We start from the raw sequence: 16,477 nt of genomic DNA, 5'->3' as shown, positions 1-16,477 counted from the left end.
CCCATTCATTCTTCAGTAGGATGCTCTTTAGCCTCCATGTATTTGAGTTCTTTCCGACTTTCCTCTTGTGATTGAGTTCTAGTTTCAAAGCATTGTGGTCTGAAAATAGACAGGGAATGATCCCAATCTTTTGATACCGGTTGAGACCCGATTTATGACCTAGGATGTGATCGATTCTGGAGAATGTTCCATGGGGACTAGAGAAGAATGTGTATTGCATTGCTTTGGGATGGAATGTTCTGAAAATGTCTGTGAAGTCCATTTGGTCCAGTGTGTCATTTAAAGTCTTTATTTCCTTGTTGATCTTTTGCTTAGATGATCTGTCCATTTCAGTGAGGGAGGTGTTAAAGTCCCCCGCTATTATTGTATTGTTGTCGATGTGTTTCTTTGCTTTTGTTATTAGTTGCCTTATATAATTGGCTGCTCCCATGTTAGGGGCATAGATATTTACAATTGTTAGATCTTCTTGTTGGATAGACCCTTTTTTTCCTTTTTCTTTTTTTTTTTTATTCTTATGTTAATCCCCATACATTACATCATTAGTTTTAGATGAAGTGTTTCATGATTCATTGTTTGTGCATAATACTTAGTGCTCCATGCAGAATGTGCCCTCTCAATACCCACCACCATGCTAACATATCCTCCCACCCCCCTCCCCTCTAGAACCCTCAGTTTGTTTTTCAGAGTCCATTGTCTCTCATGGTTCATCTACCCCTCCGATTTCCCTCGCTTCATTCTTCCCCTCCCACTACCTCTTCTTCTTTTTTTTTTTTTCTTAACATATATTGCATTATTTGTTTCAGAGGTACAGATCTGAGATTCAACAGTCTTGCACAATTCACAGTGCTCACCAGAGCACATACCCTCCCCAGTGTCTATCATCCAGTCACCCCATCCCTCCCAACCCACCCCCCCCACTCCAGCAACCCTCAGTTTGTTTCCTGCAATTAAGAATTCCTCATATCAGTGAGATCATATGATACATGTGGATAGACCCTTTAAGTAGGATATAATGTCCTTCCTCATCTCTTATTATAGTCTTTGGTTTAAAATCTAATTTGTCTGATATAAGGATTGCCACCCCAGCTTTCTTTTGGTGTCCATTAGCATGGTAAATGGTTTTGCACCCCCTCACTTTCAATCTGGGGGTTTCTTTGGTTCTAATATGAGTCTCTTGCAGACAGCATATCAATGGGTCTTATTTTTTAATCCAGTCTGATAGCCTGTGTCTTTTGATTGGGGCATTTAGCCCATTTACATTCAGGGTAACTCTTGAAAGATAGGAATTTAGTTCCATTGTATTGCCTGTAAGGTGACTATTACCATATATTGTGTGTGTTCCTTTCTGGTCTATGTTGCTTTTAGGTTCTCTCTTTGCTTAGAGGACCCCTTTCAAGATTTCTCGTAGGGCTGGTTTTGTGTTTGCAAATTTCTTTAGTTTTAGTTTGTCCTGGAAGCTTTTTATCTCTCCTTCAATTTTCAATGACAGCCCAGCTGGATAGAGTATTCTTGGCTGCATATTTTTCTCATGTAGTGCTCTGAATATATCCTGCCAGTTCTTTCTGGCCTGCCAGGTCTCTGTGGATAGGTCTGTTGCCAATCTAATGTTTCTACCATTGTAGGTTACATATTTCTTTTCCCGAGCTGCTTTCAGGATTTTCTCTTTGTCTCTGAGACCCGTAAGTTTTACTACTCGATGTCGGGGTGTTGACCTATTTTTATTGATTTTGAGAGGGGTTCTCTGTTCTTCCTGGATTTTCATGCCTGTTTCCTCCCCCAGATTAGGGAAGTTCTCTGCTATAATTTGCTCCATTATACCTTCTGCCCCTCTCTCTCTTTCTTCTTCTTCTGGGATCCCAATTATTCTAATGTTGTTTCGTCTTATGGTATCGCTTATCTCTCGAATTCTGCCCTCGTGATCCAGTAGTTCTTTATCTCTTTTTCTCAGCTTCTTGATTTTCCATCATTTGGTCTTCTATATCACTGATTCTCTCTTCTGCCTCATTTATCCTAGCAGTTAGCGCCCCCATTTTGATTGCACCTCATTAATAGCCTTTTTGATTTCTACTTGGTTAGATTTAATTCTTTTACTTCTCCAGAAAGGGTTTCTCTAATAACTTCCATATTTTTTTCAAGCCCAGCTAGTATCTTTAAAGTGATGATTCTGAACTCTAAATCTGACATCATACTAATATCCATATTGAGTAGGTCCCTGGCAGTCGGTACTACCTCTTGTTGTTTTTGTTGAGGTGATTTTTTCCATCTTGTCATTTTGTGCAGAGGAGAATAGATTAATGAGAGAACAAAATGCTAGCAGAGTAACCATTCCCCAGAAAAATACTCTAAACAAATCAGAAAAGACCTGAAGCAGTGGAAAAAGAAACGGAAAGAGAGAAAAAAGAAAAAGAAAAAAAAAGAAAAAGAAAAAGATAAAGATAAAAACAAACAAAAACAAACAAAACAAAACAACAACAACAAAAAAAAACCAGAATGTGATCAAATATGATCAGGCTGGTATATAGATCAGTGCCACACACTAGATTTGGGGTGTATTTTGGCCTTTTAGAAGAAAGTGCCTCCCAAAATTTTAAAGAAAGAAAAACTTATATATGTATAAAAATAAGGGTTGATATGATGAAGGGATGGAATATGACTGTAAAGATGAAAATTATAAAAAATTTTATAAAAGGAATTGATAAGAAGTTGTTTGAAAAAAAAGAAGAGGATTTAAAAAAAGAAAAAAGAAAAAAAAAGGGAGAGAATGTGATCAGGCAGGGGAGTAGAAAAAAACATATACTAGAGATTTAGGGTATATTTTATCTGTTAGAAGAAACTATCTCAAAATTTTAAAGAGAAAACAACTTATATATATATGCCAAAAATATAGGTAACTACTATGAAGGGATAGAATATGACTCTAAAAATGAAAAATAAAAATGTTTTTTAAAAAAAGGGATTGATAAGATGTTGGTTGAAAAATGGAAAAAGAAAAATTCAAAAAAAAAAGGAAAAAAAAAGGAAAAAAGACAGTTACGAAAAATTAACTTTGAAAGACTAAAGAATCATGGTAAAAAAGCCATGAATTCTATGTGCAGTATTCCCCTAGCGCTGGAGTTCTGCCGTTCTCTTTGATCGATAAACTTGGTCTTGGCTGGCTGTTCTCGCTGATCTTCTGGGGAGGGGCCTGTTGTTGTGGTTTCCAAATGTCTTTGCCGGAGGCGGAATTGCCCCGCCCTTGCCTCCTCCTGGCTAAGTAATCTGCTCGGGTTTGCTCTCGGTAGCTTTTGTTCCCTGCAAGCTTTCCGTATAGCTTTGGAGGCGGACAGTGAAAATGGTGGCCTCCCAATCTCTGCCCCGGAGGAGCCAAAAACTCAGGGCCCCACTCCTCAGTGAGCCCCCAGAGAAAAGCCGTCAGTCACTCCCATCTCCCCGGTCTCCGGCCAAACTCCGTGCTCACCCGGCCTGTGACCGCGCGTTTCTATCTCTGGCACCCGACCCCGGGTGGAGTCTCCAAACCCAGCAGATCCCTGCGGTGCACCCCCGCGCGGCTCCTTCCGGGGGAGTAAGGTGAATCTCCCCGGATCTGTCGCTTGTTGGGTTCCTGCTGGAGGAGCAGTTGCCCGACTGTGCTGCAGATCACGGTTTTTGGCAACCCCGAGCTGAGAGCCCGCGCCTGGGCTCCACCTCTGCAGCCGGCTTCCCTGCTCCGATCCCTGGGAGCTCTGCCGCACTTAGGCAGCCCCGTTCTTTCTGTGACCCTGAGGGTCCTGAGACCACACTGTCCCGGAGGGTTCCATCCCCCGCTTAGCCACCAGAGTGATGTCCCTCAGCGGAGCAGACTTTTAAAAGTTCTGATTTTGTGCTCCGTGGTTCTATCACTTGCCAGAAGCGGCTGACGGAGGCCCCTCCCCCGCCATCTCTCCTCCCGAATATCGCCTCGGATTCACTTCTCCACACGTCCTACCTTCCAGAAAGTGGTTGCTTTTCTGATGAGAGAGTTGTTGCTATTCTTTTCTTCAATCTCCTGTTGAGTTTGTAGGTGTTCAGAATGGTTTGATCCCTATCCAGCTGAATTCCTGAGAGGAGACAAAATCCAGGTCTCCTACTCCTCCGCCATCTTGCTCCGCCCCTTATTATATATTTTTTAGATTTTATTTATTTATTTGAGAGAGAGAGTGAATGAGAGAAAGAGTGCACACATGCAGGGGCAGAGGGAGAGCGGAAGAAGATCCCCCTACTGAACAGGGAGCCTATTGTGGGGTTTGATCCTAGGACCCTGGGATCATGACCTCAGCCAAAGTCAGATGCTTAACCAACTGAGCCACCCAGGTGCCCTTAAATAAAATATTTAAAGATGGGCAGATTGATTAGAAAAATAAATCCAGTTCTCTAGGCCTTCCAGTATCCATGTACTTTGCATCTCCTCAAAACAGGAAATGGACTCCATTTTCCCCCTCTGTGAATCTGGTGTGGGTTTTCACATGTGTTGGCTGATAGAATGCAGAGGAAGTAAAGGAGTGTTAATTTTGACTCTAAGGCCTCACGGAGCCTTGCCTGCTTCTCTCTTGGACCCCTGCCAAGCCTGAGCTAGTCTAATGGGTAATGTTAAGACAGAGGTCTCCATCACCTACACTCTGCTAAGAGCCTTCCTGCTCCCAGACAAATGGCACTTCCTAGCACAACCATTCCTATACTGAGCAGCCTGCTGATAGCAGCTGCCCAGGGAAGCACAGCCAAGCTCGACTGAGTCTGGCCCAGATGCCAGAACTGACCAGTTGATCCAAAGACATGAGAGCAGTCATCAACAATTATTCTAAGTCCTAGCATTTTGGGATAATGTAGCAAAAACTGAATTATGTGAAGGCATTAGCTTTGGGATGAATCTTTTTATGATGTACCATGAAACTGGATCACAAAAAACCTGGTATTGTATATCTATATGTGATGGTTTGACGAGTTCTGCCAAGAATGTTTAAACTTCTGAACAAACTTGCATATTTTTTAAGATGAGAAGGCAGTTTGGTTCCAACTTTTCCATGATGTAAATGGGAGAGCCAGATGTGCCCCCCTGTCTGTTATCATCAGCATTTTCCATGATCCTAATACTTCTCTGCAAGGAGGAAAGGCAATGTGGATTTCAATGACAGGTAAGATGGAAGGGCAGAAGTAAAAGCAGGAAGTGTGGAGGAGTAATGTCTACTGCTTGTGTATAGTAGGCTTGTCAGAGTTAGCAAAACAAACAAACATATACAAAGTGTCCAGTAAATTTGAATTTATATTAATAAAAAACAAATAATTTTTAGTGTATGTCTCAAATATTGCATAGGGCATACTTATACTAATTATATATATATATATATATATATTATATTTATAGCTATATAGTTGATTATAGTTATATAGTTGATCTGAAATTCAAATTTAACCGGGACTCTGGTATTTAATGTGGTAATCCTATTACATAATTTAAATTACATTTGTAATTCATCCTCTACGATTCTGGTTTTCCTTGCATTATTGTCATAATTCCTATGGGGAAAACTGGCAAATATTATGGGTGTCTATCTCAGAAAAGGTGATGTCTGCTGCGTGATACATTGTGCACATGGTCATGGGTGTAAGTTGACTCAAATAGAAATTGGGGTCCACAATGATGATGGGGGAAAAGAAGTGAGCAAGAAGCAAATGAAGTTTGTTTAGTATAACAAATAAGCTGGAATTCAACAGGGGTGCCATATGGGTGCCTGGGTGGCTCAGTTGATTAAGAGTCTGCTTTTGACTCAGGTCTTGATCTCAGGGTCCTGGGATTGAGTACTCCATTGGGCTCCTTGCTCAGCCGGGGATCTGCTTCTCCCTCTCCTCTGCTGTGCTCTTTCTCTCTCTCTCTCTGTCAAATAAATACATAAAATCTTAAAAACACCCACAGGGGTGCCATAAAGGAACACTCTTTATTTTTCATCAGGGCAAAATTGGCACATATGCACATATACATACATACACAGACTTTAGTAGGCATGTACATGTAATATATAACTTCTTTTTCTTGGCTTAGAACATACAAAAAAAAAAATTTTGTATTGAACCTGAGGTCATCAGTTTTCATTCTCTATGTTGAGATTGCTCAAAAACAAAACAAAACAAAACTGTGACGTTCTTAAAAATAGTATATTCTCAGAGGCAAAGTACTCAGTAAAAAAGCTTGTCTTCAGCTATGTATTTCAGCTAGTGTTTCTAGAAACTTGAATCTGAACCCCATTGACTAGAAGAGAGGCTGGGTACCCACAAGAAAGGATCCTGTGACATCATGGCAAGGGTATATGGTAATGACATGCCCTGTTCTTCTCCAAAGATACCCATGACCATTTATTCAGATAAACAGCCACTGGGAAATTGACATATCTAAGTCATACCTGCTTCCTGGGGGCTACTTGCACCCAGAGACTGGTCCATAGGTGGCTACGAAATCCCAGCTCTCTTGCCTCAAAGGTGGACTGTACTGAGGCATCACGGTGCACTCTCTCCCTCTGCCCCTTCTTGATTCCCTCTCTCTCACAGTGTGGTTCCTGAGAGCACTCCCATTGAAACTCCTGCACACAGTTCTCAGAGCTTGTTTCCCAGGAAACCTCTTAGGAGCATATCATTCTATAATCATTAAATGATTCTCACTTGAGCCAATAAAAATTAGGAGGTATAGTTTTATTTTCTCAGCAACTGGTAATTTGAATGAAATTGCTTAAGGATATTTGTTCATCATGCTGTTGACTGAGAGGAGTCACTGTGGGGTCTATCTCAATGATAAGCTTGAAATCATCAAACACCCCGCCTTGCCTGCTGATTTCTTCACAATCGGTATCTAATCAAGCTTGAGATAGAGCCCTGGCTAACAGGAGCTGCAAACACATCCTTTGTTTACTTACTGCTGGTTTACTTACTCTATAAAGAGAGATCTGAGGCAGGAATAAAGGGAGAAATAATGAAAACTTCTCCCACTCTCTCCTTCACAGATGATGACAGACTGTCTTCTGCTACTTGAGTTAAACATTGCCCCACTGTTGATACAAACACACTGGGTCCCCTTCTGTGGGCAGGAAGAATGGAATGGGGCTGGCTCTTGATAGTGGGGATATGTTTGCCTTTCCCAAGGTGGGGGGTGGGGTGGTATTGCTAAATATTTTCTTTAGGTATTTAAGCACTGTTCCACATTTGGCATCTTCCTAGAGTTCCCAACTTCTTCCTTGTGTGTTAAATTTCTACTGGACACTTAAAACTGGCTATCATGCAGATATTCCAAACTCAGCATGTTTGCAAATAAACTCAATCCCATTGCTCCTGATTGCCATCCTTGCTTATCTTATATTCCTATCTTTTTAAAAATTTTTAATTAAAAAAAATTCTTTAAAGATTATTTATTTATTTGAGAGAGAGAGAGAGCGAGAGAGAGCACAAGTGGGGGCTGGGGAGTGGGGAGAGGGAGAAGCCCTGATGCGGGGCTCCATCCCAGGACCCCGGGATCATGACCTGAGCTGAAGACAGACACTTAACTGACTGAGCCACACAGGCAGCCCATTGTTTGTTTTTTTGTTTGTTTGTTTAAGATTTTATTTTTCTTTCCACACTACCCAGGGAGGGATGAATACAACGTTGTTTTGCATTCCCTTCATAACTTAAAGGGAAACTTTCACAATGTCTGGAGCCCTTGATATCCTGCAAATGAAGGAGGAGGATATCCTCAAATTCCTTGCAGCAGGAACCTACTTAGGTGGTACTAACCTTGACTTCCAAATGGAACAGTACATCTACAAATGGAAAAGTGATGGTATCTACATCATAAATCTGCAGAGAACCTGGGAGAAGCTCTTGCCGGCAGTTTGGACCATTGTTGCCATTTTAAACCAAGTTGATGTCAATGTCCTATCATCCAGGAATACTGGTCAGCAAACCGGGCTTAAGTTTGCTGCTGTTACTGGAGCCACTCCTATTGCTGGCTGCTTCATTCCTGGAACCTTCACTAACCAGATCCAGGCAGCCTTCTGGGAGCCCACACTTCTGGTGGTTACCGACCCCAGGGCTGACTCTCATAGAAGCATCTTATGTTAACTTGCCTACCATTGCTCTGTGTAACACAGACTCTCCTCTGTGCTATGTGGACATTGCCATCCCTTGCAACAACAAGGGCGCTCACTCAGTGGGTCTGATGTGGTGGATGCTGGGCCCATGAAGTTCCACACTTGCATGGCACCATTTCCTATGAACACCCTTGGGAGGTCATGCCTGATCTCTACTTCTACAGAGATCCTGAAGAGATTGAAAAGGAAAAGCAGGCCACTGCTTAAAAGGCTGTGATGAAGGAAGAATTTCAGGGTGAATGGACTGCTCCAGCTCCGAGTTCACTGCTACTCAACCTGAAGTCACAGACTGGTCTGAAGGTGTGCAGGTGCCTATTCAGCAGTTCCCTACTGAAGACTGGAGTGCTCAGCCTGCCACTGAAGACTGGTCAGCTCCTACTGCTTAGGCCACTCAGTGGGTAGGAACAACCATTGAGTGGTCTTAGCTGCTCTTACACAAAAGCAAACAAAATGAAAATAAGGATGATAGAAAATAAACAGTTTCTTAAAAAAAGAAAAAAGAAAGAAAAAAGAAGAAAAATATTTTATTTTTAAGTAATTTCTACACCAATGTGGGCTTTGAACTCACAACCCTAAGATCAAGAGTCACATGCTCTATCAACTGAGCCATCCAGGGGCCCCTTGTATTCCCTGTCTTGGTTGCTAGTACCTGTACTCATCCTGTCCCCCGAGTTGGAAATCTGGAACTCATTCTTTACCCTAATCTCTCCTCTCCCTATCCTTTTCCCAAACTCCATGTAATCAGTGGTCTAGTCCTATTTACTCTCTCTCCTAAATATCTTTGAAATACATCCCCTCCAAGCTATCCTCAAAGCCATCGTAAATTTCAGGACCTCACTCTTTCATGCTTTGACTGTTGAAAGAGTCTCTTATTTGGTCAGTTTACCTATAGTGACTCCCTTCTAACTCTTCTATCACTCTTCCGCTAGATCTGATTCTGTTTTCCCTTGGTTTGTAATTGAGAGATAATATGGCCCCTGAAGGCTGGCTACTTATTCAGGTGATTTTCAAAATGTGATCCACAGAGCCTGGAACAAGTCTTCTTTCACCAATTTTGATTCTCAGCTTGAAGAAAGGCATCCTCAGCTTTGGAGAGTTTGGAAACTGTCATGATGTAATACTATTTGTATTTCCTCCAAACACCCCAAGTTGCTTCACAAATATTTTCTTTTGTCCATGATCCTTTCTCTCTGGAACAATTTTCACTGCTTTTATCAATATCACTGATCATATTTCAGGATGGAGCTTGGAAGTCACCTAATCTTCGAAGCCTTCTTGAACCCAAGGGCAGAGCCCAACAGAGGCCACATCAGTTTTATCTTTTACCATTTGAAATTGAGAAAAAGTTCCCTCTTCCAACTCTGCAAATCCATGACCTTTTAGATTTTATTTTCTTTTACTCCTACTTGAAAATTGGCCAATTTCTTTCTGAGTTTTTTTTTTTTTTTCATAAAAATGTACTAACTGCAACCTATAACAACTAGCATAGACTAGTTCCATTTTCCAACCTCTTCTGTTCCAGTTATAAGTTCATTAGGCCTATGATCTGATTTCTGAGTTATTGCAAACAGTGGTTTTAGCAGATATTTTGTCACTGTGTTATATAGATTGTGTTCTTTTTGGCCCCCAATAATAATTTTCCATAAGCATGCTACCTGACACCTAGGTCAATATTACATATTATAAATCCTTCCTGATGTCTCTGATCCTGGTACTAATTTTTTGTATTTGCGTGATAGATTAGGTTTTGCTGTGGTAATAACTTCAGAATGTCATGGTTTAAAGAAGCAGATTTTTTTTTCTTCCTCATGGCACATGTCTACAAGTGGTTGGATCTCTATATGGTTGCTTCAGTCTCCAGACCAACAGGAATGTGCCATCTGGAGTGTGGATGGTTTCTGTGGCAGGGTGCAAGAGTCCATGGTAAATCCCACCTCAGTGCTTAAATCTTCTGCCCAGCAATGACACACATAACTTCTGCTCCCACTTTGGTGGTCAAAGCATGCTATATGGCCACATCTCATGGCAAGGAGGTGGGAATAAGGTCCTGTCTTTGGAATGGGGAATATTTGATGCACCAAACTCATGGCCACCATGGTACACAGTTCATTGATCCTTGGAAATATGCAAGGATTTAGTAATTTGTATATTTTCTTCTTTTAAAAAAAAGATTTTATTTTTAAATAATCTCTATACCCAACATGGGGTTTAAATTCACAACACTGAGATCAAGAGTTGCATGCTCTATCAACCAAGCCGGCCAGGTGTCCCTTGTATATTTTCTTTTTAGAAGATCTTTAATGGTTAGATTATTCTTTGTTCACTTTAAATTATGATTTGGAACTCATTTATCCTGTTTCTAGTTTGTCTAGCTTTACCATTAACTTTTTAACAAACATGTTTACACATATTTTTCTATCAACATTAAAAAGTAATGAGAATTTCCATACATTGCCAGAGGGAAAGTTTAGCTGTTTAGAAAACAGTTTGGCAGTTACTAAAAATGATAAACAGAGTTCCCACATGACCCAGCAATTCCAATTCCAGGTAATTGACTAAAATTTGAATACATGTGTCCACATAAAAATGTGTATACAAATATTCAGGGAAGCATTATTCATAATGTCCAAAAAGTGGAAACACCTTGAATGTCCATGAAGAGATGGAAGAAAATGAAATACTGATACATACTGCAATATGCTGAGCTTCAAAACATTAACCAGAAATAATGAACATACTGAATGTAATGAAATAACCAGTCATGATGGACCATATTTTATATGATTCCATTTATATTAAACGTTTAGAATAGGCAAATCTATGCAGACAGAAAGTAAATTAGTAGTTAAGAGGTGCTTCGGGAGATGTGGGTAGCGAGAGTGATTGCAAATGTGTACAGTATTTCTTTATGCACTAATGAAAATGCTCTGGAATTAGATAGTGGTAGTTACATGGCTCTGCAAATATCATAAAAACTACTGGATTGTATACTTTGCTTATTTATTTTTAATTAATTTTTTTAAAGTAGGCTCCATGCTCAATGTGGGATTTTGAACTCACAACCCTGAGAGCAAGAACTGCATGCTCTACCGACTGAGCCAGCCAGGTGCCCCTCGATTGTGAACTTTATGGTATGTGAATTATATCTCAATAAAGCCATCATTTAGCGGAAAAAGTAATCAGATGTGTAATCTTCATATCCTGAGCAAGATGAGACCTTTAATGTACTTCCAGGTCCCCCTCTGTCCTTCTCCTTGGGTTTATTTAAGGGACTTTCCACTTATACTGGCCCTGACCTACATTATCCTTCTCCTAATTCATAGGTCTGCAAAGGGAATAATGGGGCATATAACACACAACTGTAGGATTTGAAGTCTGCTCCATAACCAATGATAACCACAGGTTTCAAGATACTGTTTGTGAGAACAAATCATGAAACCAAAGCAAGAATGACAATTGTAGAATCATTTCTGCGGACATATTCCTAACGTCAGGATTCATCTGAGCAAATGCCAAATGCTAACTTTGTAGTCGTGTACACATATTACAAAAGAGGAAAAACATCCTCTGCGATTCTCAACAGAGTAGAGGGGAAATATGGAGAGGAGAATATGTTGTTTGAAAAATCATATTTCAACTTACCATTGTTTTCAGCCATAGTATTCATTTAGATGTCCTAGATAAATCAAAGGAGGTCATGGACTCTTTCTGTTTGTCCAAAGGGCTCATGGGTCAAACTGTATTTTACAATTGCGTTCGGTCTATTGTGTGTGTACCTACAAATGTGTATAATATATAAATGTTCTGCTCTCTGGCCAGATCACATCTCCAGTGCACAAGGGGTCATATGTTCCATGTCTTCCACATGGAGTCCTGGAAATCATGGTATATATTTATGATGCAGCCTTGGTTTCTTCAATTGTAAATACTGGATAATGGCTATCTCTCTTACAATCACCAGCAATTTAAATAAGAATATTCAAGAGGATGTATACAAAAACCATGAGTTTAGCCCTGAGATTTTCAGTGGTGAATCTTCATTGAGAAGAAAATAAGTGAGGAGGAGAGATTGGGGACTTGGATGTGGGGGCTCCTGCTGTGAGCCATTCACTGCACGGAGATCCTGTAGGTGTGGCAAGGCACACAGGCACACCTACAGATCCTGTAGGTGTGGCAAGGCACACAGGCAAGGCACACAGGAACAGCGGGCACTGAGCAAGTGAGTGTCCAGGTCCATGATGAATGGTAGCATCTCCATACCCCTCACGGGTTAGCTTGCTGAGTAACATGAGCTCAGCCCTCAGCTGCAGTGACAACCACAACCATTGTGGCCACATGGTCCCTGAGCTACGTGGGTCTTGCTCCCTGTCCTGGGATTCTCTGCCCTTCCCCATCTTTAGGAAAGCTGTGGCTGAGCTCACCACAGCCAATTCAGGTAAAGGCTTAGGATGATGAGGATAAAGGTGAATTTAGGCTCATGTTAAGAGCTTTCTTGCAGTTCAATTCATTGACTATAGAGATTTGGAAATAAAAATAGAAGACACCTGTTACATTTGAATTTCAGATAAATGACAAATAGTGTTTTGGTGTAAGTATATCCCAAATATTTCACATTTAGCTGGGTGTCCTGTATTTTATCCAGTAACCCTAATTGGCTGATATTTCAATCTCAGATATACCATAGAATCATAGAGTTAAGTGGAACCTTTAAGGTTTACTTATTCACTGCATTACATTAGTTAAAGCATATCTGAACTGCCCTAATCAAGATTAGATCCTACTTCTCTAAAAGAACTCCTTTACTTCAAGGAAATTCTAACATCTATTCTAAATCCACTCTTGAGGTATCTTTAATCCATGTGTGTGTGTGGTGAATGTGTGTGTGTGTGTGTAAGTATATGTGTGTGCTCAAACACGTGTGTGCATATGCACCTGAGGGCATGCATATTTATATGTGTGTGTGTTTGATCACATCTATGTGGCTGGTAGAAAGAACATCTGAGTTGCATTCCTCTGTCAAACAAAAAAGCATGTGCTTGCAGACCTGGATTAGGCCCTATGTCAGACTTGTCTTCTGTCACTTGTGAGCTCTGGAATTACCGGTGAGTCATAGGGCCAGGCAGAATAGGACACTTTGTAACAGTCATAGAGAATAGAAGATGATCTTAACAAAGACCTATTTATTCCAAACTCTCAGGCAAGATCTCTAAAAAAAAAAAAAGAAAGGCAGGATGAATAAAATATGCCAAATGATACTTTTAAAGGCAGGAGAATCATATTTCTTGCACCTTAGCATATAATTTACCAAACTGAGATGTCAGTCATTATAAATGCATGTGATCACTTTTTTTTTTGAGGTGTATAAACCTTCTAAAATGAGAAATGAAGGAAGCACTCAACAACTCATGCCAGGAGTCCGTTTATAAAGAAATTTTTTTACATGGTGGAAGTATGACTACCAGCAAATTTGATAGGTTGTTCCTACATATGGAGAAAGAAATGTGTATTTTGACCTTCAAAAGACAAAAAGGTACTTTGTGGCCTTATCCAATTTCACAGCAGACATCTATATAAATTATACAACTTGCTCCTGAGAACAGCAGGGTGGTCTCTCGGTATTTTCTTTTCCTTGGTTTAGTTTCAAGATTAAGAAGTTGATGCAGCTGAATGGAAATAACTTTTTTATTATTACCTCTTTCAAATTTTTATCCATGTAAATTGTTTTCCCCCAAAAATAGAAAAGAATGATATAAATCATTGGCTGGTTGCCGTCAACTCTGCAGCTATTTCTATAGTTTTCAGCACAGTATGAGGTATGCATGTTTATGTATGCGTGTGTCTCCTTTTCCTTACCACTTCTGGTTAAGTTGTATTTAAAATAAAAGAGGACCTTTTTTTTTTTCTAATTTCCAGATTATGTTTCTGCTTTGAATTTCTGCAAAAGCAATTCCTCATTCTCCCCGCACAGACTCTGGCTTCAATGATTGATCTCCTCCAGGGTAGCCCTGACTGGCATTCTGAAGCCCCTTTCCTAAGGTGGACACCATGCCTCAAATGCCAGCACACTGAAAAGGAAGAGGGTGCTTGGCTGTGTTAAATAACTAAAATTCAACTGAGTAAATTTAAAGCTCTAATTGGTTTTATTCACAATTCATGAATTGGGCAGCATCCCATATAGCAACAGAAGGGAGCTCTGAAGGCCTGTACAAATGGCAGGTTTTTTAAAGGCAGAAGAATGCATTGTCTCAGGCAAGGTCACCCTCTTAAGGTAAATGGAAGGGGTCCATTGAGCAGATTATTTCACTAGTGCTAACCACGAAATTTCACGTTGACAGTTAAAAGTCGCATTCCTGGGAAGCTGAAACTGTAATTAGGTTAGGTATAAGTCTTGGTTTGCTGATGTGAAGCTTACCACAGGTGACACCATTTTGGCTCATTTTCTCTTTTTAAACAGCTATCCGCAATCCTCTTTTTTTCCAGTATTCACTAATCTTTTATTCTGCAAACATTTGTTCAAGACCAGACATCCCGCTAAGCTCTGGGTTATAACAGTGAGAGGATAAAACAAAGACCTGACCCTGCCCTCATAGAACTTACAGTCATGCAAAAATAGACATGAATCCAATAATCACACAAACACTTTTTGTTCTGTAGCAGGTGAACCTCCCTCAGAGGTGCATGACAAACATTAGGGAGCTCAGAGACAGCTTCCCTGAGAAATGCATAATTAGCTGGGAGGTGAAGGAAAGCAATTTAGCTTGGCAAAGGCAGGTAGGTGTGGGAGAATATTACAGACCACTTCACAGTATTGGTGCATAGACCACTTACTGGGAGAGAACAATGCATTGTTCAAGAACTTGGAGGAAACCCAGCATACCAGAGCAAAGAATGAGAGGAGCATGGGGCAAGTTGAGGCTGGAACCATTGGCTGTGGCCAGGTTATGCAGGATTCTGGGACATATGAAGGAATTTGGTTGGGGGTGGGGATTGGTTTATGGACTGTTTGCTTTTGAAAGCCACATTAGGTAGATTGCTGTACTCTTCTAATTATCTGCTCATCTTGGTCACATACAACATCAGAACTGACAGCCTGGTTTAGTTTGCCCTTCATCTGTGGTGAAAATCCGACCTTCACAATCACCAGAGTGAAGTCAAGAGAAGTCAGGGAGACCTGTTAGAAAGATGTTTTCTGAAAAAAGATGACAATGACTTCACCTTTCCAGCAAGCTTCATTTTTTCCCCCCGTAATTGAATTCCTATCTGGTATCACTTCCCTTCAGCTTAAATAAGTCTCTTTAACAATTCTTGATTAGTGATGTTGAACATCTTTTTATTTGCCTGTTGGTCATCTGTATGTCTTCTTTGGAAAAATGTTTATTCATGTTCTTCACCCATTTTTTTAGTTGAATTATTTGTTTTTGTGTGCATATTGAGTTACAAAGTTCTTTATATATTTTGGAGATTAATCCCTGATTGGATACATCATTTGTAAATATGTTCTCCCATTCAGTAGCTCGTCTTTTTGTTTTATTGATGGTTTCTTTCTTTTTTATTTTGATGTAGTCTCAATAGCTAATTTTTGCTTTTGTTTCTCTCGCCTCAGGAGACATATCTAGAAAAATGTTGCTATGGCCAATGTCAGAGAAATTACTACCTGTGTTATTTTCTAAGATTTTTATGGTTTCAGGTATGACATTTAGGACTTTAATCCACTTTGAGATTATTTTTGTGTATGATGTAAGAAAGTGGTCCAGTTTCATTCTTTTGCATCTAGCTGTCTAGTTATGCCAACACCATTTGTTGAAGAGACTGTTTTTTTTTTTTTTTTTCCATTGTATATTCTTGCATCCTTTGTCATAGATTAATTGACCATAAAAGCATGGATTTATTTCTGGACTCTCTATTCTGTTCCACTGATCTATGTGTCTATTTCTGGACCAGTACCATACTGTTTTGATTCAGTATTTTTTTTTCTTGCATGCTTTAGTTAGAATAGCTTATATTGACTTGTCTTCAAGTTCACTAAAATTTTCTTAGGCAGTGTTCAATCTTCTTTTAAGCCCAGATGGCTAATTTTCATTTCAGACATTGAATTTTTCAGTTCTACAATTTCCAACTTCAGTTTTATAAATTTCCAATTTATACTTTTTATTTCTCTGCTGAGATAGCCCATCTGTTTACTCATTCTGTCCACCTTTTCCTCTAAATTCTTGAGCATATTTTTAACATTTGTTTGAAGATCTTTATTTGCGAAACTGACATCTATCATCTCTGGGTATACTTATATTGACTACTTTCCCACACTTCTGGTTTTGGATTATATTGTCCTGCTTCCTTGTATGGCTAGTAAT

General features: G+C 39.9%; 1 pseudogene; it reads left to right on the top strand.

The window, feature by feature from the left end:
- The first annotated feature begins 7,546 nt into the window (after positions 1-7,546).
- Positions 7,547-8,551, top strand: LOC118022957 (annotated as a pseudogene).
- Positions 8,552-16,477: the final 7,926 nt, after the last annotated feature.

Source organism: Mirounga leonina, unplaced genomic scaffold, assembly GCF_011800145.1.
Source record: "Mirounga leonina isolate KUSES-001 unplaced genomic scaffold, KU_Mleo_1.0 Mir_178, whole genome shotgun sequence".
NCBI lineage: Eukaryota > Metazoa > Chordata > Mammalia > Carnivora > Phocidae > Mirounga > Mirounga leonina.
The sequence above is the reverse complement of the archived record's forward strand: the minus strand, read 5'-3'. Positions and strand labels throughout refer to the sequence as shown.